General features: G+C 44.0%; 1 protein-coding gene and 1 pseudogene across 1 annotated transcript in view; one reads left to right on the top strand and one right to left on the bottom strand.

Moving 5' to 3' along the window:
* Positions 1–5,502: 5,502 nt before the first annotated feature.
* Positions 5,503–21,418, bottom strand: LOC103250854 (annotated as a pseudogene).
* LOC103250852 (protein FAM189A1-like) overlaps positions 21,151–27,712 on the top strand; it is a gene marked incomplete at its 3' end in the record, with an annotated part of 200,560 nt that continues 193,998 nt past the window's right edge. Inside the window, exon 1 of the mRNA XM_008049437.1 lies at positions 21,151–21,214. The remainder of the gene's footprint in view (positions 21,215–27,712) is intronic.

The following is a 27,712-nucleotide window of genomic DNA, read 5'->3' as shown; positions in this document are numbered from 1 at the left end:
CTCCCGGTCACCACAGCCTCGATCTGCTGGGGCTCCGGTGATCCTTCCGCCTCAGCCTTCCAAGTAGCTGGAACTACGGGCGCGCGCTACCACACCCGGCTGATTTTTTTTTATTTATTGTAGAGATAAGGTCTCGCCAAGTGGCCCAGGAGGGTCTCGAACCCACGGGCTCAGGCAATCCACTCACCTCAGCCTCCCAAGGCGTGGGATTACAGACTGAGCCACCGAACCCGGCAATCCTCAACTTTTATAGTCAGAAGTCAGTGAGAGCATCAAGTTTAGAAATTTAAAATAAATAGAAGAAACAGCCAAAACAATTGTGAGTGGCAGCCTCTTTAGGGAACAATTTTGACTTTTCAAATCATGTGTAAGAATGACTTAGCTCAGACAGAATTAAATACATATTCATATTTTTTTAGGCTTGTTCAAAAATATTTTTCTCACAAATGTTTGGGATTCCGAATATTTATAGACTAGGTCACTCTTTGAATAAATGGTGGTATTTTCATACAATGGGATTCAGCCATCATTCAGCTCTTAAGATGATGTGAGCGAATACCTGCAGGGTGTGACGTCATGGTCATGATACATGATATCATGGTCATGATGCATGGTATGGGAAAAGGTTATTGACAACACAGTGACCCACTTTTTATAAAAACTTGTTTAAATGAAACCCAGGCATGCTCTGTGGTTCAGCCTGTAATCCCAGCACTTTGGGAGGCTGAGGCAAGAGGATTAGCCGGCCGCGATAGCATGTGCCTGTAGTTCTGGCTACCTGGAAGGCTGAGGCTGAAGGATCACCAGAGCCCAGCGGGTCGAGGCTGAGGTGGCCGGGAGTGTGCCGCTGCCCTCCAGTCTGGGCGACAGAGTAAGATTCCAACTCAAAAATAAATAAGTAAATAAATAAATAAAAAATAAATGAAACCCAGCCACATGTTAAATAAGTTATAGCAGAAGTGGTGTGGATACAGATCTTTTCATTTTCTTCCTTCAGCTGATCCGACTCTCCTAACTTCTTTTTTTATTTGTTGAGTTGGAGTCTCACTCTGTTGTCCAAGCTGGAATGCAGTGGCATGATCACGGCTTACCACAACCTCGACCTCCTGGGCTCAGGTGATCCTTTTGCCTCAGTCTTCCAAGTAGCTGGGACTACAGGCATGTGCCACCACACCTGACCAACTTTTTAATTTTTTTGTAGAGATGAGGTCTGGCTATGTTGACCAGGCTGGTCTTGATCTCCTGGGCTCAAGCAGTCCTCCTGCCTGAGTCTCCCAAAGTGCTAGGACTGCAGGCAGGAGCCACCTAACTTTTTAATCTATTGAATTTTCATTGCTTTTGTTATGAGATAAAGGGGAAACACCCGCATGGTGCCACTGAGGACTGTATAGCCTCTGTGTGGCTGCAGAACCGGAAAAAGAGTGCAGTGTGAAGCCCTCAGCCCTGGGAGTGGGCGTCGGCCAGGCATGGACATGGTGAGAGCCTTCACTTCTGTGCTTGCTGTGGAGACTAGACAGATGAAAAAATACGCTCCCTGGGTGCAGTGGCTCACGCCTGTATTCCAGCACTTTGGGAGGCGGAGGCAAGAAGGTTGCCTGAGTCTAGATGTTCAAGACCAGCCTGGTCAACTTGGTGAGATCTCGTCTCTACAATAAATCAAGAACTGAGCCAGGCATGGTGGCACGCATCTGTAGTCCCAGCTACTTGGGAGACTAAGGCGGAAGGATTGCCTGCCCCCAGCAGGTCAAGGTTGCGGTGGCCGTGACCATGTCAAAGTTCTCCAGCCTGGGTGACAGAGTAAAACTCCAACTCAAGGAAAAAAAAAAGAAAAAGACATGCTCTCTGCCTCTAGGACTTGCTGACCAGTGGGGAGACAGGCGCACTCACAGCAATGTGGGGTGCTGGTTTTCTAGCCCCATGGTCCTGTAGCTGTTTACTGTACATTCTGGGTAGTTAGCTGTGTGCGGGAGGGGGAGGCCAAGGTGACTCTCCCCATCCCCCATGGGGTGACCTGGATGAGGCAGGATGGGTGATCAGGGACCTCTGAGTCTGAAGATATGGGACTTACTCTAAAAGATGAAGAATGCTCCTGAAGAAAAGATTATCATGGGGTGGTGGGAGCGACATGGTCAGATTTGCATTTTAACAAGATGATTCTGCATTGTGGAAAATAGGTTAGAAGTGGCCAGCAGTGGGGCAGGGTGACCACTGTGGGGCTCTTACGTCGTTAAGAAGCTAGCTGACATCCAGGCACACTTGGAGGGGGTAGCTGGGGCTGGACCTAGTGTGAGTTGGTCAATAGATGTGACTGACTTGGATGGTTTTGAGAGTGAGGTGGGTTGGAGCAGGAAAGTGGGGTAACTCAGATTCTGGCAGGCAGTCCGAGTGAGCAGGGCCTCTGGTGAAGGCAGAGAATGCTACAGGAGCAGCCGGCCATACTGAGTTGCATCTGCTGGTGAGGCATCCCTCAGGTTTCCACTGGGCTCCAGGGTGTGCACCTGGGCAGGAAGGAAGTGAGGCTGGAAGAGGCTTAGCTGCACACTGAAGGATGGAGCCCCAGGGGAATGAGCCCTCCCAGGATAGCTCCCTTGTGGAGTGGAGGAGGGGAGATGTGGATGGGCTGAGGGAGCACTTGCTAAGGAGCAGCTGCAGAGGGTGTGGAGGAGGAGAAACTAGGAAACCAGGGGGCAGCCAAGACAAGGGGGTGTTCTTTCTGGAAAGGAGGAGTTAGATCAAAGTCAGACAGATGAGGGCCGCAGGGGCTTTTAGGACTCAGTGGCCCAGAGGCCACTGTTGACCAGACATAGGCGTTCTGGAGGGAGGACATGCGGGTGCCTGGCTCAGGGGGCGTGGAAACAGGACTGTGGAGTGGAGACAACTGTTACGGGGGTACTGGGGGCACCAGGTCATAGGGAGGTTCCCTTCATGTCACCAGCTGAGCTTAACTTCTCCAGATCCCCATCCTTTTTGGGGGTCCTAGATGTGTCTAAACCTACAGGTAGATGTGGGCGATGATGGAGGGGTGGGACCTAGACCAAGTCCTTGACCCAGTGTGTGTCTCTTTAACCTGGGCTGTCTTTGGTGGGGATGGCCTCCAACTCCCTTGGGTCGGCGGGAGCAGCACAAGAAGCATCCCAGTGCCCTCTGGCAGGAATCAGGTATCCCTGCCTCCTTCCTCCCGGTCCTCGTGGTCCTCTGCATCTTCTCAGAGCCTCATCAGTGCAGAAAACTGGCTCTGCACTCAAGTCTCTGCCTGTGACCCTTCCTGGTGTGAGAGCAGAGGGCAGAACAGAGGGCCACCTGGGTTTAGTACTCAGGTGTTAGGAGGCAGGGAGGGAAGGAGGGAGGAAGAAGACCAGCCTGCTGGCCCTTCAGCGCCCAGAGCAGAGCTCGGAGGCTAGGGCAGAGGACTGTGTGTGTGTGTGTGGATGGGAGGCCTTTGGGAGGCAACTGGGCTCTCAGGGCAGGAATCTCTAGAAGGGAGCAGCTGCAGAGGGTGTGGAGGGCTCAGTCAGGCCTGGGAGCACAACATCTGACCCCGAGAACAGGCCTTGGGAAAATCCAGGTAAAGACACTTTCAGGGAACAGTCCAGGATTTTGGAGTTTGCATAAATAGCACCTGGCTTATAACATTAGTACGGTAACCTTTACTCATCATCATTTGGAAATGAAAGAGTAATTTGTCTACCAGACAGGTTCAGTTCCTATTATAATTTCAGTGGATTTAAAAGTTGATGTTGGTCTGTGAATTTGCTTGCATAATTATAGTCTGATAGCTTTTCATTATACATAATGCGATTTTAATGGAATTAATGTTCTGTATCAACAAATACATTGTTTTTATTATTGTGCCAAGAGGAGACTTCTAAAAGAAGAGAATAAGAATCATTTGCAAGTGGTTTACATAATACTCTTTTTCAAACAGGGCAATCTACCTTCCCACTCCATATTTTTTTTGCACAATGGGTTGAGAGGGAGGGGGGCAGAGACCTTGAAAACATGTGGGTGCTAGTTGCGGTTCATCCTTGGTTCCTGCATTGTCTCTTAAATTCTCATTGTTCTCCGTCAAAGAGCAGCACACACATAGAATTGCTCATGGCCACCTGGCTGGTGCCTTCCTGGACAGATCAGGCCCTCACTCCCTGCACACTCTTTGTGGGTCATCCTGCCCCATCACAGTGCTGAGACTCTGGTTTCCTACCTTCTTGCTCAGGCCTGGGGCTGTCATGTTTCTGGGGACCATCGAGATCTGCTCTGAAGTCAAGGGCCCTTGCAGTGCAAGTGCTGGAATTCATCTGGCCCCATCCACCTCTCCCACTTGTGGAAGGGAGCAGTAGAGGGACTTAATGGCCATTGCTGTGGGTTATGCCTTTCCCCTTAGAAGACAGAACCAATTGTCTTTGGCTTGATCTTAATAATGTCTTTCCTCTGTTGTGTATAAAACATGGGAAATAGAAAAATACAAAGAGGAAGCCAAAATCCCACTGTCTGGAGATAACCACTGTGGCTTTTGAGATGCGGCACCTGGTTTCTTTATGTATCTGTGTGTCTGTATTTACTTAACAGAAGGGGCATCATCCTCCTTCCAAACCATTTTGTAGCCTACTTTTTCTTTTTCTTTCAGTTAGTGTGTACATTTCTATATGGCATTAAATACCCTTCTGTAACTTGATTTAGTAGCGGCAGTTGGGAGGGACTTAGTACACACCTAGATGGCTGCACACCTAGATTGTTTCCAGTTTCCAAATTAGAAGTAATCCTGTCCTGTGGTTAATACTCAGAATTCTGTGGGAATTCATTATAGGTTCAATGGTATGCGCAGTTTAAAATATGCATAACATGATATACACATAGATTAAAGATGAATATTCCAGAAAGTTACAGGTTTCAAAACAAGTCTCCCTTCATCTCCTCCCTAATCTAGCTTCTCATTGTTAGGTTTCTTATGCATCCTCCCGGAGAGAAGCATTTCTGTAGTAACTGCATTCATCCGTTCATTCTTGTTTACACAAATAGGGATTGTTCTATACACACTGGACTGTGACTTGTTTGTCAGTTATTTTGAGATCCTTCCATATTGGCAGAAATAGATCTACCTCAAGCTTCATAATGCATATATTCATGTTGTTCTATGCAAATATCAAAGTGTATTTAACTGCCCTTTATTGCTGCCCACTGGTTCAAGTTTTTGCAGTAAACATATTCTGTGTAAATGGTCTGGCATACTTCTGATATATCTGTAGACTGAATTCCCAGTGGTGAAATCATTGAATATGAGTACGTACATTTTTTATTTTGGGAGATGCTATGATATTTCCCCCCAGAAAGGCTACATCAAATTATACCAACATAAATATATATATATATTTAATGTTAAAGAACAGAAATTTATTTCTCGCTGTTCTGAGGGCTGGAAGTTCAAGTTCTGGTGCAGGCAGGTGTGGCGTCTGGGAAGGGCTGCTCTCTGCTTCCAAGATGGCACCTCACTGCTGCTGCGATGGGCTAGTTCTCTGTAGAGGCCGCAGGCTCCAGGCACTGAAGAAATTCATATGGGTCTTAGGTGACATCCAGCTGCTCCCCGACGCTGAGGCGAGAAGGGCTTCCCAGGTGGTGCTGGTCCCTCTTGGAGGCGTTGGACAGGGAGCTGAGGTTGGACGACGGCCGGGAACCACTGTGTTCTGCCTGCGCCTTGTCAGGTCCTGCAGCAGCTTGGTGGTCTCGTCCAAGTTCAAGTGGCTGTCATCGTGGTCCAGCTCTTTCTTCGCCTTCCCCAGAGAGCTGAGCATGGAGATGCCCAGAGACACGTCAGGATACGGCTTCATGGACATGACATCCAGAACAGAGCTGCTGCTGTCTCCTAGGGCGTCCCTGACCTTGGCCTCATCTAGAGGCTTCATGGGACCATTTCTTCTCTGCTTCAGCTGGAAGAGCATCCTTGAGTGGTCTCCTCCAGTGATCTGGTCCAGGAGGTGGTCCACCATTTTCTTGCTATAGCTCCTAGCATCCTTCACAAACTCCTGCAGGCTCAGTGCGCACTGCACGCCCGTCTCGTCCCGTAGGCCGAGTACAGCAGCTCCATCTCATCCGACTTCAAATCGCCAAACACTGAATTGTTCTGCATGGAAAGCGCAGTGCTGTCACTGGAGAGAAATGTGACTCTGCTCCTCCTCTCGTCCTTGAAGCCAAGCCTGGTGAAGCCCGGCAGCAGCTTGCTGGAGAGCGAGCTCAGGTCCACTGGGTGGGCCTCCTCCTCGTCAGCATCCTGCTTGGCGGTGTTGACCACCCTGTACAGCAAGCTGCCGCCCCGCTCCTCTTCAGGTAGCCAATCTCGCCTCCTGGGAGGAATCTGTTGAGCCTGTCCCGAGCCTTGTCGGCCGCGTGCTCCTCTGCTGAGCTGTCTGTCAGGCTGCAGGGTTCCCTTCTGGCTCAAACACACAGCTGATGGCTTCTCTACTGGGCTTTTTGGATTCCTTGGCAGTTTCTACTTGTACTGGCGCAACCTCGGGAGCAGGTTCCTCCACAGCTGTGTCTTCGTTGCCCAGAAGAGCTGCTTTGCTCCTCATCTTGAAGCCCAGGAGAAGGACCTTCTTGGCTAACTTGTAGTACACGGTGTCTGGCCTGTTGTAGGCCATCGCGTTGTCACCCATCAGCTTGAAATCAGCCTTAAACTCCGTGACGGATTTGTATTCGTTAGCTACAATTTTGTCTTTCATCGTGCCAAAATCCATGAGGTGTTTTACAATCACGGAATATCCAGGAGCAGTTGCATCCGTGTCGGGAAGTGCAAAAAATCCCTGAGCTTCTTTCCTCTGGAGCGGGCGGAGAAAGTGTTCCAGTAGCTGTTGAGGAGGGGTGCTCTCATTCTCGGCTGCGTCCGCCAGGCTCGGACCCGCCGATCCAGCGGGTGGCTCCCCCCCACCTCCTTCCCGGGATCGAAGTCCTCGGCCTGGCCCTCTGTGCCACAGTGCTCCTCCTCCCGTTTCCGCTTCTCCTCTTCCTTCCGCTTCCTGCGCTCCTCGCCGTCCAGATGCGTCTCCTCCTCCGACTTCTTCTAGTTCTTCTTCTCCCTGTGTCTCCCTCGCTCCTGGTCGGACCTGTCGTCGCAGCAGCTGGAGTCGTGGCCGGACCCCGAGGACTCAGTCACTGCGCTGCCTCCGACCTGCAGCGGCTTCTCCAGGGGCCTGTCCGCGTGGTCCTCGCGGGACGCGCGCCACCCGGCCCGGGGCTTCTGGGCCTCCAGTCCACGCCCCGGCCGAGGCTCCGCCCGCCGCGCCGCCGCGAACGTCCTTGAAGAGCAACATTTTTTTCCCTCTGCCCTTTGCCATCACTGGATTGCCCCAAAACTTCGCCGAAATGTTTTCGGTTTCCTTGAGAAAATGCTGTTTTCGATTGCTTTAAGAAATTTGAGTAGGTTTAAGCATCCTGCCATATGTTTATTATCCACTAAAATTGTGAACCTCCTATACATAGTATTTATCTTACACTTTTTTCTGTTGCGTTGTTTCTTTTTCCTATTAATTTATATGAACTCTTTTTAAATTAAGAAAATCAACCTTTTGCCTCTTGTATGGATTATAAATATTTTTCCCACTTGAAATTGCTCTTCGATGTTATGTTCTTAAACCACAAATATGTTCATGGCCCTTGCCACGATAATGCTGCATGAAAAGCCACTCCCAAACTCAGTGGTTGAGAGTAGCGAGTCATTATTTTCTCCTCTGGGTTCGCTGCACTTTGGCTGCCAGCTGATGTTTGGGTTTGGCTCTGTGCCATGTGTCCATTCTGGGGCCCAGATTTGAAGGGGCAGTGGACACAGGTGAGGAGGAGGGCGAGAGAGAACATGCGATGTGTCCAAAGGCCTAGGACTGATGGCACAGACCACTTCCGACCACCACAGCCAGGCAAGTCTCATGGCCAAGCCCAACATTGAGGTAGGGACGGGACTCCACCCATTCTAGAGGGGAGGCTCCAGACTTACACGTCAGAGGTACAGACTTGTACTTCTAATACAGAGAGGCCGTGGGATTGAGAACACAGATTCATTCTACCACATTCTAGTATTGTTGTTTTTTAAAAGTAACTTCAAAATTTTACATTCATTAATTTTTTTCTGACTCTGGATACTATGTCATGATGCAAAAGACTGACTTCTTTCCAAGATTCTTTTAAATTCTCCCATTTTCTTCTAAAACACTCATTAAAAAAAACCTTATTATAGGAATGTGGGGTACAAGTGACGGTTGACTACATAAGTAGGCTGCATGTAGGTGAAGTTTGGGCTTATAGCTGGTTCTCACTCCCCCTGCTAATGACCCAAGTACCCTTTTTGTTGTCATGTGCTTTCCACCCTCCTCCTTCCCTCCTTCCCTCCCTCCCCTGGCAGTGCCCAGAGACTGTTGATCCCTCCCTTATGCTCATGTGACTAGTGATCAGAGCCCACTTATGAGTGAGAACATGCAGTATTCAGTTATTTGCTTCTGTGATAGTTCACTTAGTATGATGGTCTCCAACTCCATCCAATTTGCTGTGAAGTCCATTATTTTGTTCTTCTTTATGGCTGTGTAATACTCCATCATAGGTATGCACCAAGTTTTCTTTATCCAGTTCACTTTTGATGGGCGATAGAGTTGGTTCTATGTTTTTGCTTTGGTGAGTACTGTGGCAATAAACATATATATGCGGGTGTCTTTTTTGTAGAATGATTTATGTTCCTCTGGTGTTATGCTCTCAGGAGAGGGATTGCTGGATCATATGGACGTTCAATTTTTAGTTCTTTAGAAACATAGAGGTTGAGCTAGCTTGTACTCCTACCAACAGTGTAGAAGTGTTCCCTTTTCTCTGCACCCACGCCAGCATCTGTTGTTTTTTTGACTTAATTAATGATAGCCATCCTTACTGGAGTTAAGTGGTATCTCATTGTAGTTTTGATTTGCATTTCTCTGATGATTAGGGAGGCTGAGCATTTTTTCATGTGCCTGTTGGCTGCTTGTATGTCATCTTTTGAGAAGTTTCTGTTCCTGCCCACTTTTTAATAGAGTTGTTTGTTTTTTTTCTTTCACTTTGTTTGAATTCTTGGTAGATCCTGGATGTTAGGTCTTTGTCAGATGTGTAATTTTCAAATTTTTTTTCCATTTTGTGGGTTGTCTCTTTACTCTTTTGATGGTTTCTTTTGCTTTGCAAAGCTTTTCAGTTTAATGAGGTCCCACTTGTCTATCTTAGCTTTTATGACATTTGCTTTTGGGGACTTGGTCAAGAATTTGTTGCCTACTCTGATGTGCATAAATGAGTTTACTACGTTTTATTCTATGATTCTTATAGTTTGAGGTTTCATGTTTAATTCTTTGATCCATTTTGAGTTGATTTCTGTATATGGTGTTAGGTAGGGGTCCATTTTTCCTCTTCTGCGTGTGGTCTGCCAGTTTTCCCTGCACAATTTGCTAAATGTGGTCTCCTTTTCCCAGTGCTTGTTATTAGTGCCTTTGTCAAAGGTCAGTGGTTGAGAGACTGTGTTTTTGCTTCCAGTATCTCTCTCCTGTTCCACTGGTCTTTGTGCCTATTCCCGTACCAATACCATATTGTCTTGGTTACTTGTAATAAAGTTTAAAGTCTGGAAGTGTGATACCATCTATTTAACCTTTCTGAGGATTGTTTTGGCTACTTGTGCTCTTTTCTGTTTTTATATGAATTTCCATATTGTTGTTTCCAGGTCTGAAAAAAATGTTGGTAATTTGATGGGTATTGCGTTGAATCTGTAGATTGTGTTGTGTAGAGCGGACATCTTGACAATATTGATTCTTCCATTCCATGAACATGGAATGTTTTTCCATTTGTTTGTGTCATCCTTGATTTCTTTGAGCAGCATTTTGTAGTTCTTGTAAAGGTCTTTCACTTTTCTGGTTAGGTAGATGCCAAGGTATTTCATTATTTTTGTGACTATTGTGAATGGGATTGTGCTTTTTATTTGGTTCTCTACCTGCTTGTTGTTGGTGTAAAGAAATGCAACTGTCTTTTGCATGTTGATTTTGTAGCCTGAGAGTTTACCAAAGTCATTTATCAGTGGGAGGAAGCTTTTGAGAGACCCCTTCGGGTTTTCAAGGTATAGATCATATCGTCCACAAAGGATAGCTTGACCTTCTCTTTTCCTATTTGGATACCCCTGGTTTCTTTCTCTTGCCTGATTGCTCTGGTTAGAACTTCCAGCACTATGTTGAACAGAAGGCGTGAAAGTGGACGTCCTTGTCTTGTTCCCATTCTTAGGGGGAATGCTTTCAGCTTCTGCCCATTGAGCAAAATGTTGGCTGTAGGTTTATCATAGAGTGCTCTTACTGTTTTTAGGAATGTTCCTTCTATGTCTAGGTGCTCAAGGGTTTTTATCAAGAAAGGATGCTGGATTTTGTTGAATGCTTCTTCTGTGTCTAATGATTTGATCATGTGGTTCTTGGTTTTACATCTGTTGATGTGGTGAATTATGTTAATGGTCTTGGGAAAGTTGTACCAGCTATGCACTCCAGGAATGAAGGCATTCATGTTTTTAATTTATGTTTACTCTTTGATTCCTCTGGAATTTAGTTCAGTATCAAGACTGAGGTAGAGATTAAGCTTCATTTCTTTCCAAGTGACTAGCCAGTTGCCCCAGCACTTTTTATTGCATAGATTTTCTTTTCCACTTTCTAGTATTTTATTAGAATTGCATGCAACTTATGCATTATTTAATCTGTCTATTTAAAAATGAATTTTTTCCTCATCTAATAATAAAGTCTTTTATGTTTTTCAGTAGATAATAGTTAAGATTTTCTTGATATTGTTCTTGCTCATCTCTTATTAGGTCTGATTATTGTTAAAATATTCTGCCCTTTTGCTTGCTGTTATAAATGAATTATTTAATTTAATTTTATTATCTTTTCTTTTTCTCTTTTTTTTTTGAGTTGGAGTCTCACTCTGTCACCCAGACTGGAGGGCAATGGCCGTTCCTGGCCACCGCAGCCTCGATCTGCAGGGCTCCGGCGATCCTTCTGCCTCAGCCTTCCAAGTAGCTGGAACTACAGGCGTGCGCTACCACGCCCGGTTAATTTTTTGATTTTTTGTGGAGATGAGGTCTTGCCAAGTTGCTCAGGCGGGTCTCGAACCTGCAGGCTCAGGCAATCCACTTACCTCGTCCTCCCAAAGTGCTGGGATTACAGGCTGAGCCACCGAGCCCAGCCTTATTATCTTTTCTAATCAATCTTTGCTTGCATGTGTATAGAAAAGCTATTTTCCCATATTTTAAGAGCTTGTGTCCTAACCCTGCCTATCACTGCAATGTTGGACAAGTCACTTAAACTCTTTATGCTTTAATTTTCTCACCTGTGTTTGGACATACGAATCATGCATACCTATTAGGGTGGTCAGGACAAAAAGAATGAAGGTACAAGAGCTTAGTGAGAGTCTGGCATATCATCAGTGCTCAGCAAACAGTTGCTCCTTGACAAATACCTGTTTAAATTGTGGGAGTCCACTCACATGTGAATTTTCTTCCGCTTTTCCTACCCCTGAGATAGCAAGACCAACCCCTCCTCTTCCTCCTCCTCGGCGACTTGACATGAAGATGATGAGGCTGAAGACCTTTATGATGATCCACTTCCACTTAATGAATTGTCAATGTATTTCTCTTCCCTATTTGCTTTTCTCTAGCTTACTTTATTGCAAGAATACAGTATAATACACAAAAGATACCAAATATGTGTTCACCTTTATGTCATTGTTGAGGCTGCTGGTCAGCAGTAGGTTATTAGGAAAGTTTCAGAGGAGTCAAAACTTATACACAGATTGTGTGAGGGGTCATTGCCCCTAACCCCCATCTTGTTCAAGGACAACTGTGGTATATATAATTTTCAATATATTGATTTTTGTAACCAGGTAATGTACTGAGTTCTCTTGTGGTTTCTTTTTCTTTTCAGTCACTTCCCCTCGGGTTTCTAATTGGATAATCACATTAATTTCAAATAGTAATAATTTACCCCCCTTCTTCTAGTAGTTATAATTTTAATTTCTTTATCCTGTATGATTTTATTAGCTAATTATGTTAGTTTTCTATTGCTGTATAACAAATTGCCACAAAGATAACAACTTAGAACAGCACAAAATTTATGATCTCTGAGTATCTATGGGTTAGGACTCTGGAATGTTTTAGTTGGAACCTGTGCTCAGGGTCTGAAGACTGAAGCCCAGGTGAGGCCAGACACATCCTCATCTGGAAACTTGACTAGGGAAAGAGCCACTTCCAAACTTCCTCAGGTCACTTGCAAAATTCATTGTGGGGGTTGTGTCACTCAGGCCTCTGCTTCCTTTTAAGCTGTCAGCTGAGGAAGCTCTCGGCTCTCAGAGGTATCTCACCACATGGCAACTCACTTCTTCAATGTAGGCAGCAGAACCTCTCACACCTTAAATATTTGACTTCAGAAAGGGCCCAGACCCAAAGGGCTTGCCTGATTAGGTCAGGCCCACCTAAGGGAACTTCCCTTTTGATTAACTCAACAGCAGACATATTTGGGACTTAATGGCATCTGTGAAATCCTTTCACCTTGGTCAGGTAATGTAGCCAGATCATGGGACTGCACTCCGATTCACAGTTCCACCCACAAGCAAGGAGAGAGATTATATAGGGTGAATACATTAGGGAGTGGGGACCTTGGGGACTACCTCATAATTCTGCATACCACACTAGTATTTGCAGAATGATTTCAAATGTAAGTGAAGGTGTTTGTGGGCATTTTTATCTTGTCTTATTAAACTAAAGTTTCTTTTTAAAAATAAAAAATAGAGATTGAATTTTATCAAAGGTCTTTTATGCATCTACTGAATGATCATATTTTTCATTATTATAACATTAATGTGATTAATTTTAGCATTTTCTTACTGAACCATCTTTTCATCCTGACATGATCCCCCTGTATTATTCTTTATTATTTTAAATGTACTGCTGAATTCTATGTTCTAACTTTTTATTTAAAAATTATGTACCTCTGCTTAAAAGTAATTGGTCTGTTTTCTATTCTTGTGATATCTTACGGGTTTGTAATTATTATGTTGACCTTTGTAAAAAAAAAAAAAAAAGGAAAATTTCTCTCTTATTCCTCTGTGCTTTGAAAAAATGTAAACAGTGTTGGAAATCGCTATACTTTGAAGATTTTGAAGAAGTTGCTTATAGAGCTGTTTGACCACTTTCCCAATTTCTTGATGTTAATAGCAACATTTAGATTTTTGGTCTTTAAAAAAAAATCAATTGTAGTAATTTATGTTTTCCTAAAAAATTATCTTTGACATCCTGGTTTTGGATTTATTTGAATAGAGATCATTCTTATTTTGTCTTCATACTTTTTACCAATTGACAGAGTTGTCCCTTGATGATGTGAGAGAGGCTTGTCAGTCCTTCTAACCATTGCTAGTTTGACAGACGACAAGGGAACTATTATTTCACTTTGCATTTTATTGATTACTTGTAAGGTGTTTTTTCTCAGTAATTTTTTTCTGAGGAGCAATTGCGTATTTATGAGTTTTAGACAGTTACCTGGATGGCTAGGTTTTTTTTTTTTTTTTTTTTTTACATTTGATGCTTTAATCCTTTTGCAATGCATTTTGGTTGTGGGAGGGAACTAGTTTTAGTTTATTTGTTGTTTACAATTAATTGGCAATTGTCTCAAAACCATTTATTGAATAGCTCTTTCCCCTTGTGGTTTAATATGCCATTCATTATATAATTAAATTTAGTGTATAAAAACTAATTTATGCAAAAGGATGAAGTTGGACCCTTACCTAATACCAAATAAAAAATTAACTCAAAATGGATCAGAGACCTAAATATAAGACTAAAAATTTAAAACTCTTAGAAGAAAACTTAGGGGGAAGCTTCACAACATTGAATTTGGTGTAATTTTTGGTATGATGCCAAAGGCACAGACAACCAAAAGAAAATAGGCAAATTGGACTTCATCAAAATTAAAAACTTGTCTGCCAAAGGACACCATTAATAGAGTAAATAGACAACTCACAGAAGGGGAGAAAATATTTGAAAATCATGTATCTCATAAGGGGCTAACATCCAGAATATATAGAAAATTCCCAAAACCAACAACAAAAAAGTAAACCACTCAATTTAAAAATGGGCAAAGGAATTTTGACAACAAGGATGAACACAGAGTACAGTGTGCTAAATGGAATAAGTGAGACATAGAAAGACAAATACAGAGTCATCTCACTTCTATATAGAATCCAAAAGAAAATTCAAACTCACAGTAATGGAAGGGTGGTTACTGGGGGTTTAAGGAGTGGAGAAAGAGAAGATGCTGGTCAAAGGGTACAGACTCTACAAACTCTGAGTTATAAGAGAAATAGATTCTGGAGACCTAATGCATGGCATGGTGACTATAGTTAATAATGTGTTGTATACTTGAAATTTGCTGAAAGAGATGAGTGTTCTTACCACACAAATGGAAAAAATTGACAACTAGATGAGGTGATGGATATGATAGCTTGAATGTGGTTATCATTTCATAGTGTATATGTATATCAAAATATCATTGTACATTTTATATACTTTTTTTTGTCAGCTGGAATTAATTGTTGAGAGAGGGAATGGTAAGTAAGGAATTGCTCAAGATGAGAAGGCAGAAGCCATGGACAGGGTGGATGTGGCTATGAGTGTGCTTTCCAGAGGTGGAGACAGATGGCCGGGGGGTTCCATGTCTCAGTGAGCCTTGTCATGTGGCCTAACAAGACCCAGACAAAGAAAGCCACACAGAAGGCAAAAAAATAGAAATGGAGTGAAGTAGGATGGTCAGCACCCTACTGGATCTCTAATAGCCTCACTCTATGAGGCTGAAGGAAGAATGCCACATAGCACAGAGCTCCACTTCAAAAGGCCTTGGAAGATGGGGCTTGCTGGACTTATCTGGTCAGCTCAGAATATTATTTGCTCCATTTCTGCAACAACTGTTCTTTCTTCAGACACTAGTGAACACTGGATTCTTAATGGTAAATTGGTATCATTGTAGCTGTTGGGCACATCTGCCATATGTTTTGTGAAGGTAATTTAATTGACTTTCAAGTCTGCATTCCAGAAGGACTTGCTTCACTACCATTTGCTTTTGAACCAGATTTGATGATCTGAAGAAAATTCCTGATCTTAGGCACCAAAGTAACTTTTCTAGAGGACAAGATTTAAAGAGCTAATTTATTCCAGGCCTAGGTGTCCAGGCAGCGGTACCAATCAAATGGAAAGGTGTAGGACTCTAATGATGCCTTTACTTCCTGGAAATGTCTTATCCTTTCTCATCGGCCCCAACAGCAGGAAGTTCTGTCTCGTTTCTAATTTTATCTCTTCCCCCTGTTGGGCTGGGCGGGGAAGTGGAAGCAAGAGTGAGTTGGAGTCTTTAAAACAACTCACAGTGCTTGCAAAGTTAAGCCTCCTCTTTCTGAGCAATATCATGCCTTCCCGTTCTCTTTGGCCTTTCTTTCACAGTTATTTAGTTCTATGTTACTCTTCTCTGACCCTCTTCAGTTTGTTCATGTTCTTTGTAAACTGTGGACTTTGAATAACAATACTGATAAACAGGAGAAAGGTTTCACGATGTTGTAATTTCACGGCGTGCTAGATCCATGACCCTTTTCCTCACAGAAATAGTTTAAAATAAACCTGCAGATTTACTGAGGTGTCAGAATTTGCAAGATAATGCTCGCTGGTAGCTGGAATAGAGCAAAAATAGTTCAAACTAAAACCTGAACATTTCAGAGCAGTGGCTCAGAACTTCTTTTACATAGTTCCAAGGGATGCACTCCACTGCTCTTGGTCCCGAGTGGACCAGAGCAGGCGTCTGGAGAGAGGGAGCACCCTAGCATGTAGGCATTGAAAAGCCCTCTTCAAGCCATTCTGCTGTGACCTTCCTTGGTTGGAGCTGAGGTCAATGTTTCTGGTATTGGTGAGGCAGGGAGATCTGAGCTTCTCCTTTGTAGAGGCATGGGAGAAAGTAGTTATTTTGGGACAGCAATAATCCATTATCCCACTCTTGATATGTTAATGTCTTAGTCTGCTCAGGCTGCCGTAACACAATACTGAAAAGTAGGTAACTTAAACAGCAGAAATTAATTTTTTCACAGTTCTGGAAGTCTGAAGCCAGGGTGTTAGCATGGTTGGTTTCTGGTGATGACTCTCTTCCTGGTTTGCATTCTTGTTGTGTCCTCTAATGTCCCTTCCTTGGTGCATGTGTGTGGGCCACCAAGCTCGTTATGAGGTCCCTACCCTCATAACCCAATCTAACCCTAATCACCTCCAAAAGGCCTCATCTCCATCACATTGAGGGTTAAGGCTTCAACATAGGATTTGGGAGGGGTCACAAACATTTAGTCCATAACAATTGTTTCCGTTGCTTCATAGCAAATAACCACACACTTTGCAGCTTGACACAACACCCATTTAATATCTCATGGGCTTCTTGGGAAGGAGTTGGAGCTCGTTTAGCTGACACTGGCCAGGTTTCACAGACTGCAATCAAGGTGTTACTGGGGTTACATTGCTTCAAGGTGTCACCGGGGGATGGCCAGGAGAGTGATAACCTGTTATGTCCTTACTGAGGGAAGGGCATTCTAGAAGTCAGGAGTTAGCATGGGTCATCTAGAAATCTTGCCTACCATATAGAATTTGATGACTTTATTCTTTTGGTTTGCTTAGCAGAATCTGATTTATTCCTAATTATCATTATTAATGATATTTGGAAATGCATTTTGACTTCAATAAGCAAGTCATCCATGTCTACTGGATGCCAAATTATTTGAGGGGATTCATGGAGCGATAGCTTGGCTTTATGATGAGGACAGGAAAAGTCAAGAATTCCTGCCATAGTCTAAGATAGCAGCAATATTAATTTCCTTTATGTTTAAAAGGAAGTGGAGGTGGAGGAAAGTTTACTATTTGGAGGTTTGTGTGTCTCTAATAAAATTCCTGCCACAAGTAACTCAGTCACTGTAGAATTTGGATAGTTTTATAAACTTTAGCTTGGAAGAGATCAATGAGTTCTATCTGAGCCTAGTAAAGGTACCTGGAGAGGTCTGGTGGTAGTTTTGGAATCTAGTGGGCCCCATGCTCTTTTGAATGTTTAGATCCTTCATGAGTGAAGAGAGATGAGTCCATGGTTGAAGAATAGGTAAATTGTATACGGTAGAAGTGGGAAGTAGAAGGTACCATATACATGGAGATGTTCCATCCATTTTCTTTTCTGGGAGATGTTCCTTTCCATGCTCTATCTAGGTTTAGTCAGAATGAGGCTGGTGTTTGTGTGGGAAAAAAACAGAGATCCCTAGGGAGATGGATGCATCAGAGCCAGGGTCCACAGAACATGGCATCAGTCTGAGGAGAGAGGACAGCATGGGGTGAAGCCATGGGGCTGGGAGGGATGGGGTGACAGGGAGTGCTGGAAGAGGGGAGCAGTCACAGAACCTGAGTGTGAGGGGAGAGAGCCTGGGGGAGTGCTGGAGCACATTGTGGCTTATGCAGCGGCTTTGTGCTATTTGCTCTTGCCAGCTTCACTGGAGATCCCCAGAGGGGCCTGGATAAGATGTCACCTAGGGAGGTGCTGGGGAAAATCAGGGACTCAATTTTTTGTGGGCCTGGCTTGTCAGGCCAGGGAAATGAGATTTGTTTGGTGGAAATGTACAGGATGACTTCAGTGGGGAGGGCAGAGGTGGTGACAAGAGTGAGTGGGTGAGGGCTATTGTCCAGACAGTGAAACAAGAGAAAAGAGAGGGACAAACAAACGGAGAGATGCTGAGAACTGATCCAGCTTTGCAATGGACTGGCCCACTGAACTGTACCCTGAGCTGGAAAAATGACAATAGTATTGTTGGAAATTCCAGATTCACCACAAGAGGAATGCTTGGAGGTAGAGGAATGAACTCAGGGTCTGAAATATCTGGTGTGAGATGACAGAGAGAGTTCTAGCAAGGAGGGTCAGATCCATCCTAGTAAGGACAGTGCAGTCTAATTGTAAAATGGCTTGGGGACATGGTGTGTCTCCTGGACTCAAGTGTTGAGGACAGAGTGCAAGCGAGAGGTTTTAGAGGCATTCAGAAGAATTGGTGTGACTCAGCCACTGAGAGATGTGGGAGACATCCAAGGAATTCACTAGGGATGGAGCTGGAATACAAGAAAGGAATCTGGGTGGTACCATGGAGAGAAGGGACCTGGGAGATGGGAACTGGCTGTAAATAATATTTGTCACTGCTGACTATTAGGAGGATTTGTATGCATTAAAGAAAAAATATAGATGTGACATGGATGGGAGCAGAGCCCTGGTGAGCTCTCTTTGGCGCGTGGTTTTTGTTGCTGATATTTTTGAATAAAGTTCAAAGTCTTTCAAATAAACTACCGGTCCAGGTGTTTTTGAGACTAGCATGGTGCTGGGTTTGATGGAGGCTGTTGGATCTGAGACCTGGCCCTCCCCACTGTAGAGGTGGTGGAGAGTGACTGCAGTTTGTGACCAAAGGGAACCTTGTAGGCCTGTCAGTAGCATGCTCTCCTCCTGTCCCTTTGGGAATCTCAGGGGACATGCAGCCATGCCCTTGCAGCCAGGTCCCCATCTGCCTGGCCCATGCCCACTGTGGCTAGTGGAGCAATTTATCTTCACAGGAAACCTGGCAATTTATCTTCACAGGAAACACCTTCCCGGTGATAGGGGCCTCCTCACCTGTTGCACTGTTGAAGAGCAACCCACAGCCTCCTGTTCCCACCTGTGACACGGGGGATGAGGGAGAGGGAAGGGTTCCCGGGATTTGAGCTTGTGTGACTAGGAGGAAGGAGTGCTATTGTAAGGGGTAGAGATGACAAGACGAAGTCTGGGTCTGGGATGTGGAGGCTGCAGATGCATTTTGGACCTGTTGGGGGAACAGACACCAGGAGCAGAGCCTGTGGACAGTGTGATGAAGTGGCCATGGCAGTGTCCTGGGCTGGAGAAGGACCTTTGGCAGATGTTAGTGGATAGTGTTGGAGGAGCCTCATAACAGCTCCCATGGAACCCTGGGGGGAGGAGACAGAGGGCTCAGGAGACACTGCCTATTGGATGTGGTGGGAAACTGTGCTGAGAGTAAGGGGGAGGGGCTCACGGGAGACCAGGAAGAAAAGGCAGAGAGGTAGGAGGACTGGAGGGAGGCTGAGGTGGAGAGCAGCTGGGGAAGTGAGAAGGATATCAGAGAAGCGAGGAGCTGGAGGAGCTGGAGGAGAAAAGCCTCAGCCCTGCCGTCGGCAAGATGATGGTGACCACGTTTTGTTGCATCTGGTGACCCCTCGGGTGACCTTGGGAAGACCAGCTTCCTTGGAGTTGTGGGGCCAATGCCAGTTGGTTGGGGCTGGGAAAGGATGGCGTCTCCATAATCCACTGGCTCTTCTGGACACCAGGAGAGCGGGAATGTGGGGATCAGAGCCGGTGTCTGTCCTGGGGGAGCGTGGATTTGGGAGGCTGCCCAGGAGACAGGGAGGCTAGGAACTGGACACAGAGCTGAGCGATGGTTCTTCCAAGAGACAGAAGACAGAGCATATTCTTGTGAGCAGGACCAAAGGGAGGAGCAGGAGAGAGGGGATGACTACCAGCTGGACCTGAGGCAAGGGCTGGGGCGGAGCTTGGCCTGGGAGAGGATTGGGCCACTCAGAGTCAGGGCCTAGAAAGTTCTGGAGCCTCCTCAGAAGAGTGGGAATGGGAGTGGGAAACTGTGCTGAGAGTGATGGGGAGGGGCTTCCAGGCGCTGGAGGGAAGAGGAGGGTGTGCCGCGGGGGAGTCAAGTGTGTAGAGGGGAGAGGGAATCTGTAGGGCCTGCCTTGCCTGGGGCCCATGCAGCCATGGCAGGCAGCCTGGTGGCCCGTGAGTAGGGTCTGCTTTGCCTTTCCCCAAGGAGTCTTTTTGGTCCTCTCTGTGATTTTTTTTTTTTGAGTTGGAGTCTCACTCTGTCACCCAGACTGGAGTGCAGTGGCCGCTCCCGGCCACCGCAGCCTCGACCTGCTGGGCTCCGGCGATCCTTCCGCCTCAGCCTTCCAAGTAGCTGGAACTACAGGTGCACGCTACCACACCCGGCTAATTTTTTGATTTATTGTAGAGATGAGGTCTCACCTGCCCAGGTGGGTCTCGAACCCACGGGCTCAGGCAATCCACTCACCTCAGCCTCCCAAAGGCACGCGATTACAGGCTGAGCCACCGAGTTCGGCTCTCTCTGTGATTTTTAAATAGCACAGCCAAGTCACTTAGAGGACCTGGATGGAATGAGCAGCCCGGTGGAGGGTCTTTCAGAAAGCCTGCCACTCTCAGGCTGCCCAAGGTGGTGTATGAAGCCTGCTCGGTAGTGTCCTGGTGGCCAAAAAGGCCAATGAATCTCTCAAAGTGACTGCAGGCTGTGAAAAAATACAGCTTATGGGGGGAATGCAGTGTGTTGATTTCTGAAAGAACAAGAAATTGACCTTTCATATGACCCAGCAATTCCCCTATTGGGAATATACCCGAAGGAACTCAAATCATTCTACAAAAAAGATACCTGCACATGCATGTTTGTTGCAACTCTATTCACAATCACAAAAACATGGAACCACCCATGCTGTCCATCGAAACTGGACTGGATAAAAAAATTGTGGTACATATACAAAATAGATTATTATGCAGCCATAAAGAAGGACAAACATATGGACTTTGCAGCAACTTGGATGGATTTAGAGTCTATCACACTCAGTGATCTATCGCAGAAACAGAGTACCATGTGTTCTCATTCATAAGCGAACTTCGAACAATTATTATAATACTATAAGAAAAGGATTGGCAGTAGTGGGCAACTGCGGGGGCAGGGAGTGGGATTGGCAGTTGAGGAAAACTGCCAAGGGAGGGATGGGCACACTTCATCAACAAGTGTACCTGCATAATGAACATTTGTACACCTAACCCTGAATTGTACCCCACATCTTTAAAAGAAAAAAAAAATTCCCATCAAAAAAAAAAAAAGAAAAAAGCAAAAGAAAATACAGCTCATGGTAACCACGCTCCTGTGTGCTGAACTCCACATGTCCTTCCTTGCCGAAAGTCTGATGGTGTGTTGGCTGGTTGTCCATGGAAGGTTTCTGAAGCATCTCACCTTCCTGCCCGCTTTCTCCTTCTAGGTGCTGCTGTCGGGGCTTATTGGTGTCGTCTCCTGGAAGAGGCCTCTCTCCCTCGTGGTAAGTTTAACCTGCATCTCCAGGTGGCCTTGGGGAGGGTTCTACCTTCAGAGGTGTGAGCATGTTGGAGGCGAAGAGAATTCCGGTGTCTCTGTAGACGGTGGGATTCAGACCTTTGTAAACACGTGGGCACTGAGTGCTGAAGGACTCCTGCGTGGGAAGCTCTCCGCATCTCCGGACTGCCCTGAGCGTGCTCCTTGGCATCTTCCTAAGATGCTCCTGGGCTCTCCTCGTCTTGTTTGTTTTATTATGTGCTACCCATAAGGATATGCCACGGAAAAAGGCACTTCAAGTGTGTGGGTGCAAGTGTTTCCTGCAGACATTCATGCCTGTTTACACATATGCACATACGAATGTGCATTACACAAACAGGGCATGTTTTATCAGATTTCAAGAGATGTTATGTCTTTGTGTGTTTTGAAGATTGTAAAATTCTGTGAGAGTAAAAGCAGGAGAATTATTTGAATTGCTGTGGTGTTGTGCTAAGGAGTGGGCCTCATGGGGAAATGGAAGGATGATGATGGCTTTTCCCTCTGAAAAGTACACTGAGCACATTTGTGTCTATTGATTTGTGTGCCTGTTCTTTCAGTGTCTGCATTAATATATTTATGTGTCTGCGTCAGGAATGAGGGAAGAGATTTTCTAGATTTTGATGGGTAATGAAAAAGACAGCGTGGTGTTTTCTCTTCTTTCATATTAATCAATTATTTAAAATGTCTTCTTTAAGTGATTAGACTTGGAGATAATGACATGTACTAAATATTAATGGAAATAAAAAAAACAAGTCTGTCTATTGTAAGCATCTCCTTTTTCATGATAGTAACTATGACATCTTGAAAGGGAATCAGGGAAGAGAGGAGTGACTTAAGTTCAGTTGTCTCCTCTTCTGCTATATCTCAGCTCATATAAGAAATTTCCTTTTTTAAAAATATTTTTATATAGAAATTTTCCTGGACCACAAAACAAAACCTCATCTCTACAAAAAAAAAATAAAAATAAAAAAGAAAAAGAATTAGCCAGGTGAGGCGGCCTGTGCCTGTACTCAGAAGGCTGAGATGGGAGGATTGCTTGAACCCAGGAATTTGAGGCTGCGGTGAACTATAATTGTGCCACCGTGCTCCAGCCTGGGCAACAAAGCAAGACCATAGCTTAAAAAGAAAGAAAGAGGGAGAGAGGGAGAGAGAGAGAGAGATAGGGAGGGGGAGGGAAGGAAGGAAGGGAAGGAGGAAGAAAGAAAGGGAAAGAAAAGAAAAGAAGAAAACTTCAACCATATACAAAAATGGAAAGACTGGTATAATAAGCCCTGGGTTTATTACCTCTCATCTGGTCCACATGTATCAACAGCTGGCCCATCTTGTTTTGTCTGTATCCCAGTACCTCCACCCCAGCCCCTTACTGGGCTATTATAAAGAAATTCCAGTGAGTGCATCAAGAAGTTGACTCTTGGTGCAGAGGAAAATGGTGAACAGGCTGACTGTGGGGTAGACTTTCTTGGAGTATGCAGTACAGTGACTGTGCACTGCCTTCAGTGACACAGGGACAGCTGTCCCATCCCTCCTCACCCGCCCTCATGGTGCAGACAAATTAAGTTCTCTACAAAGGAAAAGCCACCTCTCATGGGTGTGTAGATGAAAAGACAAGAGAGGAAAGGCATCCATCAGCCAGTGGCCTCCCAGCTGCCCCCAGCCCTGGCCCCAGCACAGAGAATCTCACAGACTGGGCGTTTTACCACGCAGGATGCTTATAGTGATGAGGAGTTAGGACTCCTTTTGGATGTGGCTCAGGTATGTCCCAGGGAAGCCAGAGGAGCAGGGTGGGGGTCTCAGGGCTCATCCTAAGAGGAGGACACAGCATTGGCTGGGCCTGCTGGAATGTCCAGAGTACTCACCATCAGCCCTGCCACAGTGATTGGTGTGGGGGCCAGCTGCCCTCTGAGAGGCGGTCAGCACTGACCTCCCATGGACTTATTTTCCCTCAAGCCCCAAGCAGAGGAGAAGAGTTTCATCTAACCTGACTGACTACTTTGCCTTACATAGGTAAAGGTATTATTAGGGTGATGCTAACTGATGCGGCAACCCCAAAACTTCCAGTGGCTCAGTGCAGGGCAGATTTTGCTCTGGCTCCTGTTCAGGGAAGGCAAGGCAGTCAGTGGCCGCGTCCTCTGCAGAGGGACTCAGAGACTTGTCCTTCCCCACCTGCTGTTCCCTAGGCCTGTGGGGTTCACTGCAATCCAGTGACATCTTGAAAGGGAATCAGAGAAGAGAGGTGCAGCAGACTGAGCACTCCGGGAAGAAGCCTGCCCTTTCCAGGGTGGTGAATGTAGAGGCGAGGGGAGAAGGAGGAGGAAAATGCTGGGGTTTTATTGTGGTTGTTTGCCCTAGTATTTTATGAGAGCCTTTCCAAATGCTGAAAACTAGTGAAAGCTATATTGATGTGCATTACCACATTACTGGGGTAGGGTTTTTTTTTTTTAAAAATATGTGCTTAGTGTCTCCTGTGATTGAGATAACTGTCTTCCTTACGTTAAACTATAAAAGGTTCCTCATTATGCTGCATGCCAATTAAAAATCAGATTATATAGCTCTGATTAGATGATTTTTTGGAAGATTCAGGGAAGCATTTTTGATGGCTTCAGTATTGATATGGGAAACAGTCTCACCCATAATCGCAGCCAGTATAATTTTTACAAAGCTTGATGAAGTAGTACTGAGATGGGCACTGGAATATGTGTAATAACTAACAGTATTGAGAGGCAAGTAATAATGGGGCTGGAGACATTTTTTAGAATTTATTTTCACAAATAACAAATTACTCATAATGTTATTTAGTATAGTTTTTTTTAAGCAAAGTAAATCTATTTTAAGAAAAACACTGATCTGTAGGAATATGAGTATCATATAGATCCAGTGATGTGTTTAGTATTTGCATTTCATGTTATAGCATTTGCGGAATCTGGCATTTTGCTTTACACAGATGGTGGTTTACTTTTATTACTAAACATTATCAACACAAATAGAAATCTGTATCTATCAGTGTTCAATCAGAGAAGCAGAGCCAGTCTGTTCTGATCACTGCTTTACCTCTGCTGTCCCTTATAATAACCACATCCACCTTGCCTGTAATGATTAAGAGCTACCACTTGATCCCTGCCACCCTGGGGTGCCATCATCCTCATTTATTTGGGGACTCTAGTTTGAGAGCAGCACAGAAATTCCCATATAATATCTGACCTATAGAGAAGAGTCATCACAGAGTTCAGAGATGCTGGGGGTCCCCTCATGAATTTACTTCTCAAAGCTGTGGGGAAAGGTATGTATTCTGGATCCTCTTGAGATGGGTGAGGTCTTACATGATAAATCCACTCAAGCATTCCAATCTCCCTAAGCCATGAGGTCTCTTCTTTTACAGTGCTTCAAAAGAGTATATTTCAACTTTACTGGGTATAGGCCACCCTTGGGTTTACATATCAGCCAACAAACAAACTGGGGGCCCACATCAATAAAGCTGGCCAATTCAACTGTGTGTTTTTCTTGCTATGATTCCACACCATTAACAGTAAGTCTTAATATTGCCACAGCCTCCAGCTGTGAGAAAGTTTCCAGGACACAGCACAGTAGGGGGAACCTGGTCAGAGCCTGGCATACCTGCTGAGTGAGAGAGACCAAATGGAGAGTCTGAGAATCCAAGGTGGCTAGAGATAGGTGGCTACCCTGACTCCTAACCCTAATCCTAACCCTAACCCTAACCCTAACCCTTTTTACACCTCCGCCTCCTGAGTAGCTAGGACGACAGGCAAGTGCCAGCGAGGAGGAACACAGAGGATTTTGGAGACTCGCAGAGGATGCCCTGTTAATATTCAGTTGATACTGATCAGCTCTTGCCTGTGAGGAAACTGAGGCTAGGAAAGAACTGTCTGAGAGTCCTAGAGAGAACAGTGCCAGTCACAAAAGCAGAGTTTTCCCGTGATTCAGGTTGGAAAACCTCATGACTCATTGAGACATTGTGTAGAGTTTTCAGAAGAGCCCCAGACTAAATGCTACTCCAGTTCTTCCCCCCAAATCTTAAAAGATTCAAAAGAATCAAAATAGTTTCCAAGTAATTTAACTATGTCTCAGAATTAAGCTCAAGAATGTTTGTAGGAGTACAAAAGTAAGCAGCACCATCTAGATACCATTCAAAATTTCTAGCATCCAATCAGAGATTACTAGGCATGCAAGGAAGCAGGAAAATATGGGCCAAAATGAGGAGAAAAATAAACCCTTAAAATGGATACAGGACTGACACAAATGTTGGAATTAGCAGACAAGGATATTAAAACAGTTATTATAATTGTTATTCCAGATGTTCCTAAAGTTAAATAGACACATGGAGGTATAGAAAAACTAAGTTGTACTTCTGATGAAAACTACAATGTGGGAGAGAAGCAAAGTCACTGGATGAGACTGATGGAAGATTAGATGAAAAAGATTAGTGAATGCAAAGACATTGCAGTAGAAATTATCCAAAATGAAGAGCACAGCAAAAATAACTTTTTTCAAAATGTAAAGAACATCAGTGATCCGTGTGGAGCAATTTCAAAGAAGCTAATATATGTGAATGAAGGAGTAGGGACAAACAAAAAATATTTGAATAAATAAAAGCCAATTAAAATTTTATTTTTAAATTAGTTTTATTTTATTTTTTTAAGTTAAAAATGTTAATTAAAAACTGTAAGCCCACAGATTCAAGAAGCACAATGCATATAAAGAACAACAACAACCAAAAAAAAAAGAAGAAAAGCACACCTTCTAACATTTGTATAAATAAATGGTATGAAAAAATATTGTAAAGGTAGGGGATGGAAGTAGGCAATATAAGAAGTATAAGTTCACTTGAAGGTAAAACTATGTTAAAGTTAAAGATGTATACTATAAACTCTACAGCAACCACTAATACAAAACAAAACAAAGAGTTGTGTAAGAAACTAACAAAGGAAGTAAAATAGTGTCATAAAAGTACCCAGTTAATACAAAAGAAGGCAGAACAATAGAAACAAAGAACCGATGGGACAGAAATAAAACAAATAATAAGGTTTTATTATCCGTTTGGCTTTCATCTGTAAATTGCTTGTCCATATTTTTTATAAGAATGTTTAATTGATTTGTGGGATTTCCTAATATGGTGATACTTTCCTGTTTTAAGTGACTAGTATTTTATCCTATTTTGTCTTGTTTGTCAGTTTGCCTCATAATTTTTTTTTTTGAGTTGAAGTCTCACTCTGTCGCCCAGACTGGAGTGAGTTGGCACTCTGCCGGTCACCGCAGCCTCCACCTGCTGGGCTCCGGTGATCCTTCCGCCTCAGCCTTCCAAGTGGCCAGAACTATAGGCGTGCACTACCACGCCCAGCTAATTTTGTGATTTATTGCAGAGATGAGGTCTCGCCAAGTTGCCCAGGCAGGTCTCGAACCCGCGGGCTCAAGCAATCCACGCACATCAGCCTCCCAGAGCGTGGGATTACAGCCTGAGCAACCGAGCTCGACCTGCCTTACAATTTTTAATGAAGTGTCTTTTTAAAAGAAAATACAGAAATATTAGCTTTTTATCTTGCCAAATCTGTTTTTTTTTTCTTATGTGACTTCTAGGGTTCCTTTTCTACTTTAAAAGAACTTTCTTGCACCCAATTCTGAAGTTATTTTCCTGTGTATTTTAAAAACATTTAAAAATATTTTTAAAACATTTATGGCTTTAAAAATGTGTTTAGGTAATTGGTTCAAAATTTATTTTGACATATAATATGAAGTAAGGATCTAATTTTATTTCTTCCAAATGGATGGCCATTTCCCCCAATATTATTTTTTGAATGTTTAGTATTTCTTCCTCCATTTGAAATGTTCTTCCCCACCACATTGCTTATTTAATATTTATTCCATTTAATGAATCAGTTCATTTGTAAGCCAATACTACATTGCTTTAACTGGTCAGCTTTATATTAAGTCATTTTATTATTTTTTTCATATTGTTCTTGGCTATTTCTGTGCATTTTTATCTTCAGTAAATTTTAGAATTGTTTGTAAAATTGTATACTGCTCATGATTTGATTTTCATTGTGATTGTACTGATTTGATAGATAAATATCTGGAAAAATAATATCTACAATATTTAGAAATGGGATATACACTTTACCCTTGAACAACAAGGAGGTTAGGGACACCAACCTTCCCATGCAGTCAAAAATTTACATATAACTTTTAACTCACCAAAACTTAACTACTAATAGCCTACTGTTGACTGGAAGCCTTGCTGATAACATAAACAGTCAATGAGCACACATTTTGCATATTAGATGTAATACATACTATGTTCTTATGCTAAAGTAAACTAGATAAGAGAAAATGTAACTAAGAAAGTAATAAGCAAAAGAAAATGTATTTACTGTTCATTAGCTAGAAACAGATCATCATAAAGGTTTTTATCCTCATCATCTTAAGTTGGGTAGGCTGAGGAAGAGGTGGGACTGGT

Source organism: Carlito syrichta, unplaced genomic scaffold (genome assembly GCF_000164805.1).
Source record: "Carlito syrichta isolate Samal-C Ts95f unplaced genomic scaffold, Tarsius_syrichta-2.0.1 Scaffold135605, whole genome shotgun sequence".
NCBI classification, from domain to species: domain Eukaryota; kingdom Metazoa; phylum Chordata; class Mammalia; order Primates; family Tarsiidae; genus Carlito; species Carlito syrichta.
Note: the sequence above shows the minus strand (reverse complement) of the source record. Positions and strands in the feature narration are given on the sequence as shown.